The 26,145-nt window shown below is 35.3% G+C and overlaps 2 pseudogenes; both read left to right on the top strand.

Moving 5' to 3' along the window:
* Nucleotides 1-9,700: 9,700 nt before the first annotated feature.
* On the top strand, nucleotides 9,701-16,446 carry LOC149162644 (uncharacterized; annotated as a pseudogene).
* Nucleotides 16,447-16,562: 116 nt separating this feature from the next.
* On the top strand, nucleotides 16,563-21,068 carry LOC149162643 (magnesium-chelatase subunit ChlH, chloroplastic-like; annotated as a pseudogene).
* The last annotated feature ends 5,077 nt before the right edge of the window (nucleotides 21,069-26,145 follow it).

Genomic DNA, 26,145 nt, shown 5'->3' with positions numbered 1-26,145 from the left:
CACAAACTTGTGAATGTCTGATTTAAGGCCATCCCAAAAAGATTCCTTTTTAACCCTGTGGTAAGTTTTTAAAAATCCTGAGTGTCCTCCTAAGGGAGAAGTGTGCAATTCCATAAGAATATTTTGCTAGAGTTGGGAATTCTTATAGAGGTATAAGTGACCTTTGTACCATAACAAATCATTTTTCCAGCTAAATGTATCAGATGTACTGGAATCTTGTTGTAACTTTCGAATAAGTGCCCACACTTCTTCATCATTCTTCCATTCCTCCCTTGCTTCATTTATCCAATCTAGTTGGATAATAGAAATGGCGCACAACAATGCTTCCACATCCTCATCCTTTCTTGAGAGTGCGTCTGCCACCACCTTTTGCTTCCCTTTTTTGTAGATGATTTCAAAGTCATAACCCAACATCTTTGTGACCCACTTTTTTTTCTCTTCAGAGGATAATCTTTGTTCTAAAAAGTATTTAAGGCTGTCATGATCCGTTCTTACCTTGAACTGTCTTCCCATTAGGTGGGGTTGCCATTTCTTAAGTGCATGTAGTATTGCCAACATTTTCTTCTCATAAATAGCTTTCTGTAAAAACTTTCCCTTGATTGGACAACTTTCAAAAGCAATGGGCCTTTCATCTTGCATTAAAACAACACCAATTCCATTTCCTGAAGCATCACATTCCACAATAAAGGTTTTTGTGAAGTCTGGTGTAGCTAAGACTGGTGCTTGGCACATTGCCTCTTTCAGATGTTCGAAGGCCTTTGTTGCTTCTGGAGTCCATGTAAATGCATCTTTCTTCAATAATATTGTTAGAGGTGCTGCTATTCTCCCATAATTCTTAACAGCCTTGTGATAATACCCTATCAACCCAAGAAATCCTCACAAATGCTTTATGGATGTGGGGATTTTCCATTCCTTAAAGGCTCTAATTTTGCTAGGGTCTACCTTAACTCCTTCATGAGATACAATATGACCCAGATATTCCACCTCTTGTAATCCAAAGAAACATTTGGATCTTTTTGCATATAATTGTTTCTCCTCCAATATTTGTAGCACCCTCTCAACATGTTCAACATGATCCTTCCAAGACTTGCTCTAGATTAGTATATCATCAAAAAATACTAACACAAATTTTCTAAGGAAGGGTTTGAAAATGGAATTAATCAAACCTTGAAATGTAGAAGGTGCATTGGTAAGGCCTAAAAGCATGACCAAAAATTTATAATGACCCTCATGAGTTCTAAATGCTATTTTTGGATTGTCTTCAGTCTTCATTCTAATTTGATGATATCCTAAACAAAGATCCAACTTGGTGTAGTAAATTGATCCATGCAATTCATCCAGTAATTCATCAATGACTGGAATGGGAAACTTATCTTTAATAGTGAGCTTGTTGAGCTCCCTATAATTCAGACACATGCACCATGATCCATCCTTCTTGTGCACCAATACTACTGGAGCTAAGAAAGAACTTTGACTAGGTTGAATTATACCAGCCTTTAGCATTTCTGCAACCATACGTTCAATTTCACTCTTTTGGGCATAGGGATATCTATACGGCCTAATGTTTTGAGGAACACTTCCTAGAATCAAATGAATAGCATGATCATGATCAAGAATAGGTGCAAGACCTTTGGAAGTCTCAAATACCTTGGAATGATTGTCCAAGACTTTTTGGACATTTGGAGAAATAGATGATTTCTATGTGGAAACATCTAGTGAACATAATTGTGCAATTACACCTCTTTGTTCCTTTTTTAGAAGCTTTGTCATACCATTAGAGATGATTATCTTTCCCGGTTTCCCTGCAATACCCCTTTATTCAACTTCCTTTCCTTCAACAGAAAATTTCATGAATTCTTGAAAATTAAAAGCTGTTGTACCCAAGGATTGTAGCCATTGGACTCCTAGTACAACATCAGCACCTCCCATTGGAATGGAAAGTGTTCGGCTAGTCAATACATATTCTCCCATGGGTAGCTTGATATTATGGCACTTTATAGAGAAATTTATTGTTCCTCCATTTGCAACCATCACTTGACACTTTGGTGCTGGATATAAGGAGCAATTCAATTCTTTTGCTACCTTACAATGAATAAATTTTTTTGTACTTCCTGAATCAATCAACACTATTACCTTTTTCTTCTTGATTTGTCCTTCTATCTTGATGGTTTGAGGAGTGGTAATTCCAGCCAATGCATTACAAGATATGGTCGGATTCATTTCTTCTTTATCTAGGCTTTGTTTCTGGAGCATATCCTCTTCTTTTGACCTTTCTTTCTCCTTTTCTTCTTCCTCTTCACAATCTATGTAGAATAATTTCTTCTCAGCACACTTATGACCTTTAGTGTATTTGCTATCACAACTGTAACAAAGCCCTTTTCCTCTTCTTTCTTCCAATTGTTGTGGTGTCAACCTTATAGGTTGTGGAAGACTAGGGGCAACAACACTTCTATCTTTATAGTTGTGAGTGGTATGCTTCCTAGTTGCCATAATTTTTCTTTCCATTTTTCTTGCTAACCTGAATGCCTTCTCTAATGAATCATGTTCCCAAAGGCAAACATCATGTTGGATATTATCCTTTAAAGTCCATATCAACACATCAATCCTATGCTCCTCTGGAATATTTTTTACCCTTATGTTCAATTTTTGGAACTCCTCAATGTGCTCCATTATTGAACCCTTTTGTTTGAGACTTATCAATTGGCTAGAAAAAGTGTTGCTTTTTGTATCCTCATAACGTGTTGTCAATTATTTCGTAAAAAGCTCCCAAGTGATAATTTGTTTATGAGAGAAAAGCCATTGATACCATACAAACTGATTTGGTTCCAAATATAAAGTTGCAATACGTACCTTTTGTGTGTTTTGCACATTATTGAGATCGAAAAATTGCTCCATTTGTAATATCCATGTTGCAGGATCCTTCCCATCAAACTTCCTCATATTTATTTTTGAAATATGGTGGGTCTTCAATCCAACATTAGAGTCTATGAAATCATGATTAACATTTTTTTTGTTCACATCATGAGTTTCCTTTACTACCCTTTCACCATTAGTTAGTATTTCTTGTAGAAAATTTGTCAAATCTGTCTTCAAATCTGCCATGTCTGTCTTCAAATTTGTGTTCAAATCTATCTTCAAATTTTCCATCTTAGCTTCCATGCCATTCATCTTAGCTTCCATGTCATTTATCTTAGCTTCTATTAGTTTTTGTGAGAGTGACATTTGTTGCACTTGGTCTTGTAATTTTGATATATCATGTAGCATTTCTTCCTCTTCTTCATGAGTCATGCTAGAGCTTTCAGGTTGCTTACTAGGTGTTTGCATTTTCTTTCCTCGGGGCATCAGTTACTGATAATAATGCTCTATTATGCACTTTGAATTCCATCAAAATAATTTTTCAAACCAAGCTTAAGCAAGAATTTAAAAAAATCTACAAACCTTTTTTCACTTTGTAGGAGCTCAATATTGCCTCTGATGTATCTCTGTAATTTCAGATCATCCAATTTTGAGATTGTGATTTGCAGTAGCCCTCTGTGTCATATTTCCAATTCCACCAGTCTGATCCAAATTGGATTCTCCAAGGAATAGTTATGCCAAATCTCCCACAATGACCTGATTATAGACTAGTTCAGTAGAGCAAACTTGTACGATGTACCACATGTCCCTATTTCGACCTTTGGCTCTAAAAACTATACACAAGAAACTACAGTCTATCCTCTTCCTGTACCTTCTTACGAAATTTCAATCTGATGCTCAGAGAGAAAGTTATGATGATTTTCCCCAGGTCACTTATTTGGAATGTAATTCAGGAGTTTGCAAAAAGACCAAATTCCTCAGATCATATCTCCACAAATATAGCACGAAAAGCTCTGAAATTTGGACCTGAGGTTCAGTGTGATTTCATCTCAAATGGTTTTTTTTTTCACTTCTAAAATGTTTCAGAAAAAAAGTTATAGTGAAAATACCACGATGTCCTATTTGGAACAGTGAAACCCTAGAATCCAAAAGCTCTGATCCCAAATGTTATGAAACCAGCTCACAAAAAGATAGAAAAGATAGATCAACACCTTAGAATTCAGCCTATTCAAGGGGGAAACCTCCTTTACATTACACAAATGAATGATTCCTGGATGATTCAAATGACAAAACCTCCTTTCTATATATAGGAGTCTAAGGAGTCACAATATAACCCAACCAACCTAATAATAATAATATAAAGTCACAAAAATAACAATAGAAGGATTCTATAAGGCATAGTAATAATATTATGGGAACAATAGGGGCACAACAATATTACTAAGGGATACAACTACAATAGTAATGGGGTAATCACTAGTATTATAGGGACCTAACAGATCCTCTCCAGAATTACCCTCAAACTTGGCAATGTGAGAGGGAAGCTTAGTCGGAATAGTTGGCTAACCAGCATCATGATGTGTGGGGTCATATATCAACTGGCTAAAATCCTGAAGACTTAACCCAGCCATAAAATGGAGCATGGGGCCTACTTGAATGGTTCATAATATGGTTCCGCTAGATATGACCATTGGGGTAGAACCAGAGCCAATGCCAGCTTGGGTTCCTTCTCCAAACATGGGTCTAGAGATGGTGGTGATATGCAATGAAGGAGGCTAAGAATCAGATGAGAAATCAGATGAACCATAAGAAACATTGGTATGGGGAATTAGGGGACTATGATCATGCCCCTCCAATAGAGTCACAAACTCCCATTGAACAATTTTTCTCCTCCCCAATAAAATTTGGTGCTCCATATGGACGCACTTTCACTCCATTCTCAGAGGACTTGGAACTTAAAGTGCTTACTAGGGAGTCACAATTTACTCTAGAACCCCTGAGCATTAAAAAATATTTTTTCGATCCAAAGGATATCCCTCCTCACCCTATTGAATTCAAAAATACGATTACCCACTGGAGGAATGGACTAAAACTAGAAAAATATAAAAATGCACCATTGCCTCATCCAATCTATTTGGATTAATTCCAAAATATACTAGTCATCCCTCCACTTCCAATCGCCCCCATATCCTCTCGAAATAGACTCAATGAAGAAATTCCTCCAAAAACTTGGGTCCTTAGAGCAGAGCCTCCTCAATTAGACCTTCCATAATGTCCATAATGTCTCTAAATGTAAGGGGTTTGGGATCATCCGAAAAAAGTCTAATTGGCTTTCATAATCCAAATTATTTTCTTATTCAATAAACTATGACCACCAAAGACAAGACATGGGGCTATCTTCTGTAGATATATCCAAACTAGAATGTATGCACTGTTAGTGCCTCTGGTCTATCTGGGGGTCTAGCGACAATGTGGAATCTAACAAATTATAATTATAAACCCTTCTGCACATCATCGGGTTTAATAATCATGGGAGGAAGGAGGGGATCTAAAACCCGACTCCAAATAATTAATGTATATTCTCCGTATAAAAATAGAAAGGAGTACTAGTCAAATGAAACACAACTTGGTTTCCTAGAGCTCAAATCACTGATCATGGAAGGGGATTTTAATTTCTCTATAGACACCTCTAATATTTGGGGTTCCCACTACAGGCCTGACAAGCTGGGGTCTTATTTCAAGGATCTATTCAGTCAGAAAAATCTTCGAGACATCAAACCAATTCCAATTGGACCCACATGGAAAAATGGGTGATGGGGCTCATAGGGTATAGCAAAATGACTAGATATATTCTATGTAAATGAATCAACTGCCAACAGACTCAAGGGACTCAACTCTAAGATTCTTCCAATTAAAATATTTGATCATTTTCCTATTTTGTTGGAATGGAATGGGGAAATGCATCCAAAAGCCTGACCCTTCAAATTCAACCATTTTTGGTTGAAGGAGTGAGATTTCATAGACCTTGTATAGACCTTTTGGAAGATGCCATTTGGAGTCTTGGGCTCTCAGAAAATGGACATGATAAATGGTAAATTGAGGGCCCTCAAAGAAAGGGTCTGAGGATGGTCTAGAAAGAAAAAAAGGGACCTAAATAGGGAAATACTCTGGATTGAGAAATAGATCAAGAGACTGGAAGACCCAACTGACCCTGCATTTTTCTCTAAACACAGAAAACAAGAGATCCTTCAATTGGAAATTTGAAGATCACAGATCTTGAAAAGATAATTAGAAGAACTGCAACAAAAAAATCGTCTTATGTGGGTCAAGGAGGGTGATAAGAACAACATATTTTTTCACCAACAGGTCAAGATGAGACAAAAAAAAACTACATATGGAACATCATTTTGGAATCAGGGGAAAAGCCCACCACACAACAAGAAATTGAAAGGGAGGCAAAGAGACATTTCAACAACAATTTCTGCTCCTAAGAAAATTCCTCTTTCAATAAACAGCTGGAAATATGTGACCTTTTCACTTTCTCACACAATATGAAAGACTCTAGGTATATGGAACACCCAATCACATAAGAAGAAGTCCTATCAGTGTTAAGGGAAATTCCACATGGAAAAATCCCCGAATTGGATAGTTGGACAATGGAACTTTTCATCCATTTCCAAGAGATTATGATTACTAAGCTTACTGAAATGGAAGAGTAATCTCACAATCTTGGTTGGGTCTCAGGCACCACAAAATCAACTTTCATAACCTTCATTCCTAAGGTCCCCTAACCAACCTCCTTCTCTCATTATCGCCCTATTTCTCTATGCAAAACCATATACAAACCGATCTCCAAAGAAATTGCAAAAAAGCTCAAACCTATTTTGTCCAAACATATTTCAGTTGAACAATTTGGCTTCTTGGAGAATCTGCAGATCCATGACACTTGGTATGCATCTCACAACTTTTATTGCATGTGGAGATGCTTGGTAGTATACAAATTTTTTATTCATAGACATAGTCCATATTGATCATTGTGCTTCTATGGTATTTTTGTTTCTCATGTTTATCAATAAAACTCTTCGTATGATGATTACTTTAATTTAACTCTTCAAGGAATTAGAATGAATATCATTGATAAGTGAATACAGAACTAACCTAAACATAGTATGAATATTATCCCAATTCAACAACAAATGTTTTCTTCTTCAGTTTGTATATTAGTGCTTCGACTTCCTTTGGCTCCCACCGATGGCATGCCTTTCTAAAGCCTATCAATTCATAAAATTTGTAGAATCAGATAGAACAATAAGTGAATTATCTAATTGCCTTCTATTTTTAAATGATACTATAATTTTCTTTTTCTAAATGAGATAGAATTTCTTTTAATTTCATATTAGAGGCATCCTGACAATATGCTTTAAGGCATTCTTTGACAATATATAATGAAATCATTATAGTGACATAGTTCATTTAGCTCATATAATCACTTCAAGGAGTCAAATGTAGGCCATACAAAAATAGAAGAAATGTTGAGGAAAATTTTATTTTATTTTAACCTGGAAAATCTTAGGCTTCAACAAAAACTTCATGTGTACTAGGCACCCCAATTCTCTCTGTGCATATCCCTTATTCAGGGTATGTTCCATGTTAATGTGCCTATTTATCTCTATGGCTTGAGAGGTTCTAGAACAGATTTTAGAGATCGATAAATAAAGCATCTAAATAATTATCATCCTGCTAAATGGTTAGGAAGATATGTGCCATTAGTACATGTAGGCAATGACTTTACAAAGTTAATCCACATACTAATTCTTCCAATCAAAGAACAACAACTTAGACAAGATATCCAAACATTGCTACAAGGATATAATTCAAGCTTATGCTTATATCTTGCTCCACTTAGCATCACCAATAATTTCCACATGAACAATCTCCATCCTTGAAATGATGGTAACCTCACAATGATTTTGCGGGAAACAATCTTGGAAATGAACTTGGGTGTAGAGTGACAATCACCACATACTCAAAGGTTCTTGAAAATTCAAATGGTTGTTCTAGGAGATGTGTTTAACAAACCAAATGAAATGGCAAGCTTCTCACTATTGTAGAAAAAAAATTTCCCTTCTCCTCCTTCATAGCATTTAGTACAAACCTCTTGTTAAGAAGATACCCAACCACCTTCATCTCCCAAGATAAAATTGAATAGATTTCCTCTATTTGTGGATGTGATCTATCTGCTACAAGGAAAACATGTATTTTTCTATTGATCTCAATCCAACTACATCCAGGAGTCTTTTTTATGCCTCTATCTTTCATCATTTTTTGTACCCTTTCAATGTTAATTCCCTTGCCATCTACAATATAGATATTTGAGATAAGCGCATAATGGTTGATTGTTAGGGTCCATCTCAAAAAGGAATTCTTCCATGCATTCTTCTAGTTTCATATTAATATGTATTTTATAGGGACCAAGAAAAAAAAAACTCCATACGACAGCACTAGGGTTTATTGGCATTTTATTGATAAAGTCTTATGCTTCATACAAACACCTAGCTCGGCCAAGAAGGTAAACCATACATATATAGTGCTCCATCATAGGTGTGATCTGATAACATTTTCTCATGTAGTTAAAATATTTATAGCATTCATCAATTAGACATGTATTACATGCAAATAAAACATGAAGGTCACATGATTCAGGTTCATCCCAGAATTGTTCATTTTTTCAAAGAGTTTGAGGGCTTCTTTTCTATAGCCATGCATTGCATATCTTCCAATCATTTCATTCCATGAGACTATATCTTGATGAGGCATTTTCTCACATAATTTATCTACCTTATGAATACACCCACAAATTTCATACATGTTTATCAAAGCATTCACCACCATGACATCAGACAAGAAACCATTTCTACATACTAGAAGAATACTGAAATGTTTTTAAGTTTGGCTTCATACTGTTAATTCCATTTGTTGTAAAATATACAGGGATTCTACACCATGCACATTTTGTGCAAATCCTACTAATGCATTTCATGAGACTAAATTCCTTTCAGGAACATCCAGAAAGACTTCTAGGGCTTCTTGAATAAGCCCATTATGTATAACCTGTAATCATTGCATTCCATCAGACAAGGTCTCTATGATGCATTTTTTCAAATAACTCTCATGGCTTTCCTATTATACATATCAACAAGTGTAGTCTTCACCACAACATCAAAAATGAAATCCACATCGAATTATTCTTGATTTATTTCCATACCCTGCTCCAAGCCATCACAATTTGGAAGGAGACTGACAAATGTTTTTGAATAAGCTCTCATGCCCACCAACTACATTTCAAAAAATAGCTTCAGGGCTTCCTTACAATTCCCATTCTACACAAATCCGACAATCATGGCATTCCATGAGACCACATTCCACTGAGTCATTTCCTTAAAGAACTAGGGCTTCATCAATGAGCCCATTCTGTGCATATCTTGCAAGCATAGTTTTCCATGAGACAACATCTTGCTGATGAATTTTGTCAAATAAATCACGTGCCTTCCATATACTCCCATATGATATGTTTTACAAGACTAAAAATATAGTAACTATAAATCTAATGTGAGTGAAATAATAGTCATTGCACTGAGAGAAGTGAGGTGCATTCAACATTCCAACATTGAAGTGAGGTGCAATTTTTTCCCAATCTAAATTTTTTTGTTGTTGATGGTTAGTAATATATATGGTGAATTTTGATTGTGTTAACCAAGTTTTTTGTTCAATAGATGACTTAGAAACACATCATTATATTAATCATAGACTAGCAAGAATTACCTGGTAATCTTGATTTTTTTTTCTTCCCAATTATGTCATCAATGTTTATGGTAAGTACTTTTATTGGTGAAGTTCCAATACCAATTTGAATGAACTTCATTTCCATCAGTGTGACTGATTTATGCATATTGCATCAACAAATGTTAATTTTATTGAGCAGGTAATAGATGTTAGGACTATTGTTATATTTTCAATATGTTTATGATGTACCGATGATGTTTAAAGCTAACATATGTAACTTGGTCAATGATAGAGACATTGTCAAAGTTTGGTTCTGGTCTATTTCTTTTTGTTCAAGTGATTATATTGCTAGATTCCACACATACTTGGAATGATGCATGGGTTGCAAAGGATGAACAATTTTGGTTCATACTTATTTTTCATTTATCTGATGACCAGAAGTTTGTACTCTTGATTTCTTCTTATCTACAGTGGAACTTAATTGATATCTCTTTCTTGCCCCATCCATTGTATTTCAAAATAAAAATTAATAAATTGGTGTCCTTGATCATTTATGTTAATTGTGGTGATACATATTCTTGCAGGTACATAACATTTCTTGTTGTATCTATTATCTACTATCTAGTGACATTTGCATTTTTTGGGTTACTCTTCTACTAGTTTAACCCTTCAGGACATGACTGTAGTATGAATGTTTTCTTCATTGTCATGACATTGATTCTTGCATTTGCATTTGCAGTCATTGCATTACATCCTTAGGTACCCATATTCAAATTGTTGATAAATTTTTTGGAAGGATTTGAGGAACATTTTCATTTTGATATATTATAGCAAGAGTTATAAATGTGAAGTTTTTTTTGTTCATAAAAGAGTGAGGAAACATGTCTTTGTTTAAGCTTTAGGATGTTTAATTTGGCATGTTTCTTTATCAGTTATGAAACATGATTTATTAGAGCAATTTATTTTAGACATGGAAAAAGTCGAATTATAATCATTTTTATTTTAAAATCCAACACCTGTTTTAACTGCACCACAAAATTCTCCACATAGAAAGATACTTAGGTTGGTAGGACATTCCCAGTTTGGATTGAGATATTTTTTCCAATTGAAAGTGAATCTTCCACAAGCTAGATTGAAATAATTATGTGTGGTCCCACTTCAACGGGGTGGAACAGTCCATGAAAGGTGAATTCATAACAACTTTTTTGTAGTACCCATGAGGTGAAATGCTTGAGCACATGACCTTGGGGAGATTGGAACCATGGTGGGTAGCTTGAAAAGGAAAACCACAAACCCATGGGTGGATTGGGGCATTAAAGAAAAACACAACTACTTAAAAATTCAAATCCAAGTAGAGTATATGCCATCTTGATTACTGTCTTTAGTGTGAAACATTTAGAAGTTGTAGAAAAATGAAATGTGCAGAAAACACTCAGAAACAATTTATTATCCTAGCAAGAATATTTCAATACAAGTGATAGGTGGCATGCCTCTTATAACAAATTGTGAACCACAACTCACTCTCATATAAATGAAACCTATCCTCTAACTCCTATTACATTTTCATTTCACATAGATAGTACACTAATACTTGTTAAAGACACACCCAACTGAATGTCACTGTGAGTGGATGTTGGATCTGTATCTACAACATTTAGTTCTATTTGTCTATGTTTTGTCAATAAGTTGTAAGGGATTTTTGACCTTACTAACATTTGACTAAGTGAACAGTCTTAACTTTACCCTTTGTGTTTCAACAACTCCAAATGTTGTGTGATACTAACCCTAACAAGATAACTAAATAGAAATTATAAAATTTTCTAGTGAACATCACTGATTAGAAAACATTGTTGCAGATATCATATTGATTGTGTATGAGTTGTATTGTAACCATTTTAATTTCACTAACTAGAAAACAGGTATAGACTAAATGTTTTTCCTTATATATGCATGTTGTTAGAACAGGTGAATGGTAGTCTTCTACCAGCTTTTGTAATATATGTATATTATGCATACTTGTTCTATAGTGATCTTTCAAGTGAACCTACGGACTATTAATGTAATGGGATTCATAATCATACAACAATTATTTCTACTGGTAATCTCATTCTTGAGATGTTGACAAAAATTATGCCAGTGGTCTTTTTTGTTGTTCATGCTAGATCCCCAATTACATTTCTTTCACGTCCAACATCTCCATGCAAATGTATTATTACCTTGATGCTCATTATATTGTTTATCTTTTAGAAATACTTCTGATAGAATCTAATTGGCTAGGGGGGTTTTGAGCCAGAGACTTGGAATTAATACATGCCTAATCACCTTCCTGCTTGCCACTAGACCACACTACTATGGTCTCTGCATATGATACTTGTTTCATTATGACTGTGCCCAAATTTTTGTAGTTGCAATGGTGTAGATAAAATAGTTTACAAATCAATGTATTGTTTATTTAATGAAGGTGTGTGCTTGGAAATTTCATTTGCAGTTTATGAGTGGCCTTTTAGACAATCTAAAGATGTAGAGGAAGGACAGAAGGATGAAAATATTGATAAGGGGTGCGTTGTCACCTATTCTTATACCTTTTTCCATTTGATTTTTGCTCCTGCTAGAATGTACTCTACAATGCTTCTCACTGGTTGGACAAGCTGAACTGAGGACTTTGAGGAGTTTGTTGATATAGGTTGTTGGCATTCTATTTGGGTCTATATTTGCACAAAGCAGATTACTACAATATTGTACGTGTTAGTGCCTAAATCTACCTCAAGCTGAGAAAGGTAGGATCCAGGTTAACATCAAACCAAGATTAACCTAGTAGCTAGCCCTACCAGCTCGAGAGAGGGCTCTCTCCTATCAATCTTAGCAAAAATGATCAATGAGGTTGGAGATGACTTGAATAAAGACTGATTTTAGGTTAGGTATTTGTACAAAAGGGTCTGATTGAATTTGATGATGTTTTGTGGCTCAAATGGAAAGACAGTTTTTTGGGTCTTGGGAATGAGGCTTAGTTTTGCAGAGGTCTCGATGGGGCAAGGTAGGCGAGTGATTTAGATAGGTGAGGAGTTAAAGAGGGCAAGAAAACCTCAAGGATCCTCTTCAATTTCAATGGATTCTACCTTTATCCTTGTTTGTTTTAGTTAAGAAGAAGCAAGAGAGATAATGGCATACATAAAACACATGTAGACTTACATTTACAAAAGGAAGCACAATATCAAAGCAACATTCCACATGAATCCCATAGAGTGATGCAAACCCTGGTCTATTCCTTAGCCAAAACTACTGAGAAAATGTATATAATGAAGCTCCAAGCTTTCTCAAAGTCCAACCATGCTAATGACTGCAAGATCACAAGATATAGACAAATCATAACTCATACTATCCTCTAGGGGTTGAGCTCACAAGTTTAGGAGCTATTCCAACAAATTCTAAACTGAGAGCTAAAAAGTAGGCAATGGAATAGCTTGCCTCTAAAAACTAGGAAACTGATTCATCCAGTTGCAAACTACCTTTTGATGGATGAATCTATCACTATGAGTGAAATTTTAGCATAATTACATCAAAATCCATCATGTCACATTAAATTACATCATGAGTTTGAAATTTAGAAGAAGAAAAGTCAAACTATTAAGAAACCAGGCGAAAAATAGAGTATTTTTGGTCAAACTGAGCAAAATTCCTACAATGCGCTGCGCCGATTTCCTATGCGTAGCGTTCTTTTGCAGCTGATTTTGGAGGCCTTAACGATGTCCAAATTTGCTCCAAGTGGGCTTGTTGGAAAGGCCTGCCTGTCTAAGTTCCAGCACAAGTAGAATTTTTGAATTTGGCCTCTATATTCGCCTCCAAAAATGAGTTCTCCCAAGACTGCTTCGTGTGTGTCAAAAAAGGGGAAGAAAGGTCATTTTTGAGGTGTTTTTGACCTTTTTGGAAGCTCAAAACCTGTCAAAATTTCTTGTCCATTTGTGAGAATAGATACTTTTCCATGAAAAATCAAAATACGTTTATTTTTCCTCAAAATAAGGTCCCCATCATAAGCGAGTTCCGGGTGGCACGGCATGTTGGGCAGAAAAGTCTGTTTTTTAAGGCAAAAATTCCAAAATTGCAAAAAGTGTCCCAAATTTTTTGAAATTTGGGTTGAGTGTCCTCCATTAAGTGTTGTGTTGGGCCAAGGAAGCCTCAACCAAGATTTGAAGTCTATCTTTCTCTTTTTGCCTCCATGATGCCTTCTTCAACTTGGCTTTCAAATTCCTGATTCTTGCCTTGCACACTTTGTTTCTCGCCAGGTAGTGGTAGGCCATGTGCCTCAACATAGTTTTCTCGTTGTTGGCCTTCTCCAGCATCTTCTCCAAGTGCAATTTTTTTCTCTCAAGCTAAGATTCACGATCAGCTTGGATTTCTTGTTCAAGTGTTGTCAACTGGGTTTTCCTCTTCTTGGCAGCTTGCCATTTTGCCTTCATGTTTTGGAGCTCCATGATGATTTGCTGATCTTCCAGTTGTTTGTTCCTCTACTCCAAATAGTTAATTATCCACTTGGCTCTTTCTAGATTGAGAGACAAATGATGAATGTCATCTTGCTGCTCTCGAATGACTTCTTTGAGCTTTGAGCTTTGTGAGCCAAAATCTGTGTCATCATCCTAAATGAGGATGAAATCCGCCCCTTGACCTCCTGATGGTCCCTCATCATGCAAGGGCTTCTTACCCTTGTCTTGTACCTGCTCTACTGATGGAAAAAATGAGACCTCTTCCACCCTAGGTGGAGATAGTACTCGTTTTGCTGCTGTTGTAGCTCGGCAAGTGAAGTGGGCTCCTACCAGTTATGTTTTCCACTTTTGAGAGGCCTCCTTGGTGCATGCATTTCTTTGGAAGAATCACTAACTGTCTCCTCATCTCAGTCATAGGAAGAATCAGACTCCATGTTTGCCAATGTTTGAGTTTTCTTGACGAGTATGAAGAGATTTATGGTGTCTTTAGATTTTTGCTGCCAAGGATGAGAATGTATGAGGGACTGTGAAGGGGAAAGTGTATGAGGGATTTTGGGAATGTTGTTGACAAATTTTTTGGGAAATAGAGGCTTTAGGGAATATTACTTAGGTTCTTGGGATAGAAATTAGGGTTTGGGGATCTTTAACTAGGGTTTGGGATAACAATTAGGGTTTTAGAATTAGTAGACTTAGGGATATGGGGATTGGGGGAATGGTTTGATAAAATGTAATGAGAGAATGAAAGAGTGAGGGAGTGAGAAATTTTGTGGAGTTGGTAGAAAAAAACACAAGTGAAAACCCTAGACCATTGTTTTTGAGAAAAAATTGCAAGGAGGTAGGGTTTGAGTTTTTTCTCACTAAACCACCATAAATTTTAAGAAAAACTCATTCACTAGCAAGGGAAGAAAGCTTGACTTACTTGCACACCATAGGATTGAGAAAATTTGGAAATTTGAGAGAGTTTATGGGTGAAATCAGGCTTACAGCTCTATGTGCCATGCCACAAACCCAACGCGCCATGCCTGCTCTATGCGTCGTGCCTGTTCAAAATTTACACTGCAAAGCACTGCCTAATACGCCACGCTTCAAACCCAATGCGTTGCACTTTTTGCAGGAGAATTTTGGAGGCCTTACCTATGTCCAAATTAGACGTAGGATAGCTCACTAGAAATATCACTAAGTCTAATTTCAAACCCAAGTAGAATTTCTCAATTTGGAGTTCATTTGCCCTGTCAAAAGTCAAATCTCCCAAGAGTGGTCAAAATGTGCAAAATGAGGCTGCCTAAAGGCAGAGTGCTATTGCAGTCCACTTTTGAAGGTCTTTCTCAACTCCAAATTGAGCTCATGATAGCTCATTGGAAAGATCGTTGTGTCTAGTTATCATTTGAATCATCAAGAAATTAATTTGGCTAATCAAGCTAGGAAAAATCCTGATTTGCCCAAGGTCACTAAATAGGTGCATCAATTCTCCTGAGGCAATTGTATTTTTGACATTTCTCTAAAACCATAACACCTGTGTAAAAAGTGAAGGAGGCTTTTCTTCCTTGGCCTATTATGGACAAAAACCTCTCTTAGTTTTCCTAAATTAATCTTTTCTTGCTAAAAAATAGCATTGAAGTAAAACCTATCCCGATGTGTGGAACATAGGATTTTTCGAAATGAAGCGAAATGAAGGGGATAAGGGGCTTCTAAATTCATTGGAAAATTTTGGGAAGTAGGGAGGGATGTTAGGAAGCAGTGGAAAGTGTAGTGTTAGAGATTGAGTTAGGGGAAGAGGTCCAAAAGGGAAAAACATAGGCCTAGCCTAGAAAATTGTCAAGTTGTAGCAAGAAACTAGGGTTTGTGCAAAAATGAGGAATTTGAGGGATATCAGTGATGGAAAGTTACATTAAGGATAGGGGAAGGTGTATGAACATAAGGATACAAGTTTTGCTGAAGATTTGACCATCCAAGAGAAATTGCCTTCAAAACCCTAGGAGAGGGAAATGAACCTTACCTAGGCACAATTGAAGCATGAACAAGGTGTAAAATGACCCATTGGAACTTGACATGATGATGACAACCCTCTGAATGATGGTGCACTCAGCTGAATGGCGACATGGACCGACATTTGGACAACTTTGAAAGGAGTGAAAACAAACCCTAGACCTAATACCTAGTGACCAAATTTTGCTTGAAGACTCACTGAAATGACGAAATTTGACCTTGACACCTTAAAATCATTTTGTATGAGCATGTTTGATCACTGGAGGAAGGCTACAAATAATGACACTAACAGTACATTTAGACTCTACTTATTCCTATTTGTTTCCCAGATGGTGATTTCTGATTTCTTTGTTAAAAATGTTCACTTGAATTGGTTTATATCCTAATGACTTATTGTCAATAAGTTGACATGAAGTACAAAAGGTCATCTTGTCATTCCACCCTCATGAAACATCAGACATGGCATGGTATTAAGTCTATGGTATATAGTATCCTGGGCTTTGTTTCATAATGTTAATCTTCAAAAGTATTTGAGATTTGTATATGTAATTTAACTTTTATAATGATGTTTGTGATAAAAAAACCTTAAAACTTGAGATCTTTTTTCTTGTTCTGGTTTCTAGTCATTCAACTTTTTCAAAATTGTCATTTTCATGTTAATGTGGAATTAATTTCAATGTCTGTATTTTAAAAACCAAAACAACTACATACTAGTATCTCATTAAAACTGTGAAGTTTCCCCTTCCATTTGTATGGAAAGTAGGCCAAATTTTTTATTGTTCTAGGAGATGCTCTAGAGGCAGATGCCCCAAGCAACTACCTACTTTCACTAGGTATTCCCATAGTTACACAAAGATACTATATCAAAACCTTCCAAGATTTGGCTTAAACTCTCTTCCTCTCCAAGTTGTAGCTTACAATCTCTTCTTGTAAATCAAGAATGTATGTTACTTGTTACAAGAGGTTTCTTGTACTTGCTTAAGATTTGTCTTTTATTCTTGATTAGATGAAATTGGTTATCTATCAACTTGCAAGTGTTTTCTCAACATATATCAGTCATTCAATGTGTTCTCAACGACTTTGTTCCGTAGAAACCTTCACATATGGCTATATATTAATTTTTTCTAAAATTTTGGTGTAACTCTGACAGTGTGAAAGGTAAGTATTAATATAAATATATTTCTGAGGGAAATAAAAGAGAACATTGGAGATAAACATTTAGATGTAGAATTTAAAATTAAAGATTTAGGTTTTAAAGTTAAAATCAGAAATTTAAAGAAAATAAGGATAATGGATTTACACAAGGATTAAAAACAAATTAACAGAAGTTAGAATAAGAAGAAACTTCTGACCTTGCAAATTCCTTTTTAAATTTCTTTTGTTTATCTATTATTTTCTCTTAAGAATTTTTCAACCTATTCTAACTTTTTATGCCTATTGTTCTTGCTCCTTTTTCCTTTTGAAGCTCATACTTTTCTAACTGAAAAATCCAATATAAACAAGATTCCTAAGCACTTTATTATTTCCCCTCTTTGAATTATCTTTCTTTTCTATTTTTTGTGATGTTCATGTTTGTGTTTATTTTTTATTCTCCTATACAATTTTCATAAATCAAGCCATAGAGACATTTTCCTTGGGCAAATCTGTCTCTGAATTGTATTTTCATTGGCTTTAGAGTGCTCAAATTATACAAACTGCATTTGTCCTTCATAAGAACGGTAAAAGGTAACTATTTCATTCACGTTTGTTGCTACAAATTTTCTGTAAAGTAGAATTCTTGTGGACTAATACAAGTTTATAGCTACTTATAAGTTATAACATATATTGCAAATATTTTTAAAGCAAATAAGAGGTATAACAATGCCCAAGGGATTATATCAATCCTAGAAAAACTAATAATTCAAGACTTAAGTGAGAAATCATCTTTTAGACTAACATAATATCCAAATTAAATTCTCTTATTTCCATTTCATATCAGAATTCTCAATAGTTGTCATTTGGGTTGAAATTTTATATCAGGTGACCTCTACAACTATTGGAAATAGTTTATACACACAAGGGACACCAGAGGTGAAACAAATTAGTCCAGAAAGAAATCAGAGTATGCCCAGTGTGAAAATAGTCTATGTGGTTCTTGAAGCTCAATACCAGGCTTTTGTAAGTGCAACAGTCCAAAATCTTAACCAGAAAAGAAAAGATGTTTTATTTGAGATAGTTGGGTACCTTCTAGAGGAGCTAAGGGACAAAAATACCTACAACATGTTCTGTAAATATCTCTATGATGCCAATAGATTCATTGGATCTTTTATATTTGTCAAGGAACTCGCTCAAAAGGTAAAGGCTGCAATGGAGACTGAAAGAGAAAGACTAGATATTGTCTTGGTTTTCCCTTCAATGCCAAATGTGACAAGGCTAAATAAATTTGGTTCTTTTAGTATGTCTTATTTGGGCCAATTCAGAATCCCTTTCTTTCAAACATTTAAAAGAAAGAAGAAGCCAGTGGTATTTGAGGAAAGCATGTGTAATCTTGTTAGGACCCTACCTAAAGTCCTCAAGTATTTTACAAGTGACAAGGCTTAGGATGTTAGAGCCTATATTGCAAGTTTGCAGTGTTGGTTGTGTGGATCCCCAAAGAATCTTGAAAGCTTCTTTAATATGATTGTTGGGTTTTATGTGTTTTCTCTGAATAAAACACAATTGGATTTTGTTGATATACTTGTCTATTTGGACATAGGAATATTTCACCCTCTAGCTCCTTGTATGTATGATGATGTTAAAGAGTATTTGAATTGGTATGACACTAGAAAGGATGCATTGAGAAACTAAAAAACCAAAATTGACCATTCATTGGCATCGTGCTACAAATAAGCCATATTATTACTAGTGATGATGGTCACTATGTGGCTGTTGCGATGGAATTGGAAGCCATAGGTCCAAAGGTTATGCCAATATGTTCAGGTGGATTATATTTTTCCACCCGTGTGGTGTGTTTCTTGTATGATATAATAACAAAAAAATATCTTATTTATGTTTTAGTTTCCATGAATGGGTTTGCACTTGTGGGTGGACCTGCTAGATAAGATCATCCTCATGCTACACAGGCTTTGTCCAACCTTGATGTTCACTACATTGTGGCATTGTCCCAAGTGTTCCAGACTACAAAGGAATGGATTATCAATGCTTTGGGATTGCACCCAATTCAATTTACATTGTTGGTTTCTCTTCCTGATCTTGAAGGTGGTTTGAAGATGATTGTTTTCTTAGGCCATGATGCAATAACTTGTAGGTTTCATTGCTTTTCTAAACATTATTTCAACAAGTTCATCAATTACATAACCTATTAACAAAACAGGGCCATGGTACCATACAAATATATAGGATCAAATTTTCTCTCAAGCCATTGCAAGGTTCTTTCCAAGTGGTTGTAAAAATTTGTCTCTAACTACTTTATATTAATGTGTAGGCAAGTCCAATGAACTTCATAAGCATGTTGAACAAATTTGTACAAGGGCTATCAAGTGGGCTCAGCTAAAGTGAATAGCAAAGGTGATCATGTCAAAATGCCATTTCAATTTGTTTTGCATGTAACAACTTGATTAAGATAATTAAATTTAGTTTTAACAAAAATATTTACTAATGCAATATATTATTACTTACATGTCTGTAGGAGGACAAGAAAATAGTCATAACTTTATTTGGCTTCCCACTTGACAAAGGCAATGTTGGCATTGCATCTTACCTCAATGTATTCTCTTCAATTTTCAGTGCATTACAAGAACTAAATAAAGATGGTTATAATGTAGAAGGTTTGCCAGATACTTTGGAAGCACTCACTGAAGACATAAGTCATGACAAAGAAGTCAAGTTCAATAGCCCAAATCTTAATATTGCTTAAAATGTGAGCATGAGAGAGTTCCAATATCTCACACCTTATGCTAAGGATTTGGAAGCAAATTGGGGAAAGCCTCAAGGGAACCTTAATTCTAACGAGGAAAAATTACTTATATATGGAAAATAGTTTTGAAATGTTTTCATTGAAGTGCAACCAAGTTTCAGATAAGAAGGAAATCCAATTAGGCTTCTTTTCACAAACTCAACAATTCCACACCAAGGATTTGCTACTTATTACTCATTTTTGGATAAATTCTATAAGGACAATGTTATTGTGCATTTGGAACTCATGGATCCCTGGAATTTATGCTTGGAAGGCAAGTGGGGATGAGTGATGTGTGTTATCCAAATAATTCGATAGGAAATATCCACAACATATATTACTATGTTGCAAACAATTGTTCTAAAGCTATTATAGCCAAACGTCATAGTTATGCCAATGCAATAAGTCACCTAAAACATCCAACAGAGAATTTTAGCTTATAGAAATAATTAAATTAGTTGAGTGAACACATAGCTTCATACGAGTCACTAAAGGATAGTGGAAGAGGCACACAGATAGTCAACAATATCATTAGTACTGCTAAACAATGCAACCTTGACAAAGATGTTGCCTTTCCTGAGGAAGGTAGAAAAATTCTAGCTAAAGAGAGGGATTTTGTAGTGGGTAGAGTATATAGTAAGATCATGGAGATAGAATCTCGATTGTTACCCTATGGTCTGCATGTTATTGGACAACCACCTACTGCAATGGAACTTGTAGCTACTCTAGTTAACACAACTACCCTAAATAGACATGAGGATGAAATCTATTCTTTGCTAGGGATTCTTGTAGAAGAAGTATACCAAAATATAGAATATATTTACAAGAATAATGATACTGGAATCCTTAAAAATGTAAAGTTGTTATAGTAGATAACATAAGCATCTTGAGGAGCCATCTCTGCATTTTTTGATGGAACAACAAACAAGAGAGGTCAAGTGGTTGATGTTGCAAAGACGATTTGTTCATTTCTTGGATTTGGAAGCAAGGAGCCATGTCATCGGCTTCCAAAGAAGACACATTATTACTAGTGATGATGGTAACTATGTGGTTGTTTCTAGAGGTACAAAGGTTGTGCCAATAATTTCATGTGAGTTTGATTTTTCCACCACTATGGTGTGTTTTGTGTATGATCTAATAAAAAATAAATATCATATTTATCTTTTCATTTCCTTGATTGGGTTTTCACTTATGAGTGGACCTCCTAGATAGGATCATCCTTGTGCTACACAAACCTTTTCCAAGCTTGATGTTCCCTACATTTTGGCCTTGCCACTAGTGCTCCAGACTATAGAGGAATGGATTATCAACACTTTGGGATTGCACCCAATTCAAGTTGCATTGCAATTTTTTATTCCTTAGCTTGATGGTGGTTTGGAGTTGATTTTTTTCTGAGGTTGTGATGCAAGAACATGTCGGTTTCATTGTTTTTCTGAACACTATTTCATCAAGTTCATAAATTAGAGAATCTATTAACAATATAATCTATCTAAAATTGTTAATATTGTTTTGAAACTCATATTATAATTACATCAGTGTTAGAATACTAAAACAAGGCCATGGTACCATACAAATGTATAGGATCAAAGTTACTAAAAATATTATCATATATATAGTCAACAACATGATCCTCTTGGCACCTCACGTAAGGGGTTGTAGAGACAAATTGATGCCTTATCCAACTCTTTTAATCTTTGATAGTTGACATTTGAACTTAGTAAGACTAAGGTTATGATCTTCAACATGTCTTAGCATGTTCTCTTTGAATACGTGTTTTACGTTGGAGGGGATCATATTGAGATTACTACAACCTACACATACTTGGAAGTCAGATCTTAGGAGGCTGGCTTAGCTTGAGGCATGCTTTCTAACCCCAACTTAATAAGAATATGGTTTCTTGGCTAAAGAGATAACGCTCTAGGACATCTCTTTCAAGATGCACCTCTTTGGACATGATCATTAGAGCTATGAACCTTTATGGCTTGAAGGGCTGGGGACCTGACTTGTTTTAGGTTGATTGGGGTAGGATAGAGAGATTCTACTACAAACATGAAATGCCTCAATCTATCATTTAGGTGGAGTTTAGGTATTGCTTTAATAGACTGCTCCTTGGTGTAATTGTTGTGGGTTATTCTTAATTTCTTCAGTTACTGGCCATTTCTATCAATCAAACTGCCCTTTTTAGGTAATATTTAGACACTCTAGGTCAGCTCTTATTATCTAAATGAGACTTAACATAGGATATTAGAGAGGATATCTACAAGCTACATATAAATCACTTGGATTTCCCTCCTTGAGTGTGTTATCTTGAATATGTCATTTTATTATTTTGAGTGATTTATGTAGCTAAGTGACTCTTGTTGTTAGGCCTATCTATACTAATAGAAATATGATGCACAACCTTAGGATTCCCCTTAGTTCATTCATAGTTGGCTCCCACTAGCTTTGGCTAGAGATAGCTCACCGAATCACACACCTCAAAGGGAATTTTCATCTATGTGACTTACAAGAGATCAAATCGGGGGAGCACATTGTCTTCAAATGTTCCATCTATTAGGAGATATAATTTTAAATTTTTATTGGATATATTCTTGATTGATAACACTTTTTGTTTGGTTGTTTTGTCATGAATCACATCTTATTCATCAATTTTAATGTTGTATTTGTTGCCTAGAGTCTATAGGCCAGGGACTAGGCAGTAGGTCTTGCCTCACTTCACATTTTAAATCTTAAAAGGAAAAAACAATATCATTTTTCAAATCTTTTTTTTAGCATTTGAAGGACAAAAATGTAGGCTTATCATGGATTCATCCCTTATGTTTGAGGAGAGATAGCCTTATGTGAGAACAATGATCACCAAGGTGACAATGGGTCATGTCTCAAGTAACTTTGGGGTTTGTAGTTAATAAATGAATCAATAATTTGAAGCATAGATTTTAGAGGTAGAATTGATGTGCTTTTCTCCTTGGATTGATGGAATGAGTTTAAGAAATTATTTGATTTCTTAAAAAACCATAATTTGGTTGATGTTATGGCTCTTTTTCTTTTGAGAAAGAGGCTACGAAAAGATATTTGAAATCTTATGTGGCTGCCTCAAAGGCTAGATTAGAGGAGGAGATTGAGCCACCCCACCTTAGGGAAGTCATGGCTTCCAATAAGAATAGAGAACTTGAGAGAGAAAAACTAGTGGTGCAAGATGTTGTCTCTATTAGTTGTAGGATTTGAACAATCAAATATATCATTGACATGATATTTAGATTTGAACAATTTGCATGCTTAATGTAGGTGTTTTTTCGTAAAGTAACAACCTGTAGTACCTTGTATTAATTGGGACATTGCTACATTCTATAAGTTAAAACACTCTTTCAATTATTGTGCCATTCGTTTTTACCATTTAGAAAGACATGACAATTAAGGTGATTAGACATTTGTGTCAATTGTGCCATTTTAATGAATGCATATATTTGCAATATGCTATAGTTTTCATCTGTAGTGTTCTCTTCCACTCAATCTCACCTGAGAAGCGATCAAATTCCTAGTTCTACAAACTTAAATAATCCATTTAGAAGGATATGAAAAATAATAACTGGTTTTTATATGTGACAACCCTTGCAACAAAAACATCTTGTTCTTGCTTCTATCTGCAACCTTTTCTTAGTAATATTGTGGAAATTTACTTCGACATCCGTATTATTCAGGTTTCAACATGTTGCCTAATTTTGATCATCAATAGTCGCAAGTTTATATACATGGTAAAATTCCATGCTCGTATATTGTGATAAATGCAATGCTTAACAATATTCTTCATGCTTTATAGTGATAAAATTACATTTGTAAATTTTTTGTGACACAAATTACACTTTAATTTTGCATACATTATATATTGTAAATTTTACAGGTTGTGCTTCAATATCTTCATGTTTATGCAGGGGTTAGCACAAGAATTGAACAGACACCATCTCCAATAACACATTTCGTAGGAGTAATTAGAAACTAGAATCGTTTCATAGGGGATGAAGTTTTTTTTACATTACGTAAGGAAAATTCTTGAAATATGATGCAGGCTTGAGTATTTTAAAGCTTGATTTCATTTCTTCTTTGACCTTGTAATACTTTGTCCTGGCCATTCTTGTAAACTGAAATAGTTAATTTTAGTGGGTTCTTCAGTACAATGTGGGGGAAATTGCAAACGTTTTTATGAAGCACTGCATAGAAAGTTTTATGGTTTCATATTGAAAGTGAACCATGGTTTGTGGAACCAGTAAGGGTGATACCTTGAAGGAATCTTACTTGCACACTATGATTCCTCTAACAAAGACTGTTGTTGGAGCAAATAGATCACATAGCTTTTCAAGGAATGAGAATAGGTTAACCATAGGCATTCAACATGCTTTGGACCCATTAACATTAGTTAAGGGGTGACTCAATAATTATGGAAGGGAAGCTGCACTACTTTAGCATGAGTGGAGGCCTAGAATTTTTGTTACTCCTTCTAGTGAGGTGGACACCAAATCCCTTCATAACCATGTAGAGGTGGGGTTATCTCTAGTTTTAAAGCCTTGAAGGATCTGTCATGTATATGCACTATTTTGTACAGATATAAGTGATGGTATGTGCCAAATTTTGATTGAAATTTTTATTTTCTCCTTTCAGAATAATTATTTCAGTGCATATGTTTTCTGTTGAGGCACAAAGCAGTGCAACATTTTGACTTAATTAACAATGTAGTTTTGTGAAGTTACATGTTGTAAATATTTTAAGGCACATGCTCTTGAAAATGGATGTTTCCGAAGATGGTTGGTTGGAGCTTCAATCTCATTGAAAAGTTGTGAAATATTTTTGGTTTTAGGTAGTGGTAAGATTATTAACTGAGCTCTTCAGTGATTCATATGGGTGGGGTTTTGTTGAGGCCCTTCATTTCATATTGTTTTAGCATTTGGATGAGAGCTTAGACCTTCCCATTTTGATTGAATTAATAATTTGAGGGTGTGTTGACATGCCAAAATTTTCCCTGGACATCAGTTAGCATGAGTGCTCGCCCTTCAACTGATCCAATATTTAAGTGCATAACTCCCATATGCAATTAGGAGGCCCAAAAATCATGGCAACAAATGGTGTTGTTCATCTAACTATGTCTGATGATTTAGAAGGTGTCTCAACCATTTTGAATTGGCTTAGCTATATTCCCCAATATATAAGAGGACCTCTTCCTATTGCGAAGCCTTTAGATCCTCCAAGTAGACTAGTTGAATATGCTCCATAAACTTCATGTGATCCTTCTGCAACGATTCATGGTGTAGAAGATAATGGTAGGTGGCTTGGTGGTCACTTTGAAAAATATTGCTTTACAAAGAGATTAGAAGAATATCCAAAAACAATGGTTACTTGACGAGCAAAGCTTGGGGGCATCCTTATGGGTCTTATTTCTATTGAGACCCAAAAAATGATGTAGGTGATTCCTACAGACCCTGGTCAACTTGATTATGATGAGAGAGTAGTACCTAAAGTAGGTGAAGTCCAGTTTCTAGATTGACCATGTAAAACAACACAAACCCTACTAGATTTTAACAAGGAAGAGCTTCCTCTATTTATCTTAGCAAACCAGAGAGGGTTCTATATTTGTCAAAGGGATATTTTTGAAGGAATTATTTAAGCTAGATTTACAATTGTGCAGAATCTCTACACATAAAAGAAACTTGTGTTTGTTTACATACCCAAGCTAGGGGAACTATGAGGAGGAGCATGGATGGTAGTTGATTGCAAGAATAATTCAAATTAAGTTTAAATATATGTAGAAACAACAACAAAAGGTGGTGTACTAGAACTAGAGGGAATGACTAAAATCAAATTTTGTACAAAATATATGCTTGATGCAGGCATAGGCTTGATATAAATTTCATTTCACTTATGATTATGTTATATGAAGCCTAGGATGATCATCATTGGGCTGAAGTAATACGGAAACAAATTAAAGCTTGGGAAAAACATATGCTTCATTTTTATAAATAGATTTCCATCAGATTCGTGGAGTTGCATGACACATCCTTCAAATTTATGGAGTTGCATGACACGTCCTTCTCCAAATGTTCTTAATATAACTCTTGTGGA

Source organism: Pinus tabuliformis, chromosome 5_2 (assembly GCF_031772625.1).
Source record: "Pinus tabuliformis cultivar Carrire ecotype Pingquan chromosome 5_2, CPIR1, whole genome shotgun sequence".
NCBI classification, from domain to species: domain Eukaryota; kingdom Viridiplantae; phylum Streptophyta; class Pinopsida; order Pinales; family Pinaceae; genus Pinus; species Pinus tabuliformis.
Note: the sequence above shows the minus strand (reverse complement) of the source record. Positions and strands in the feature narration are given on the sequence as shown.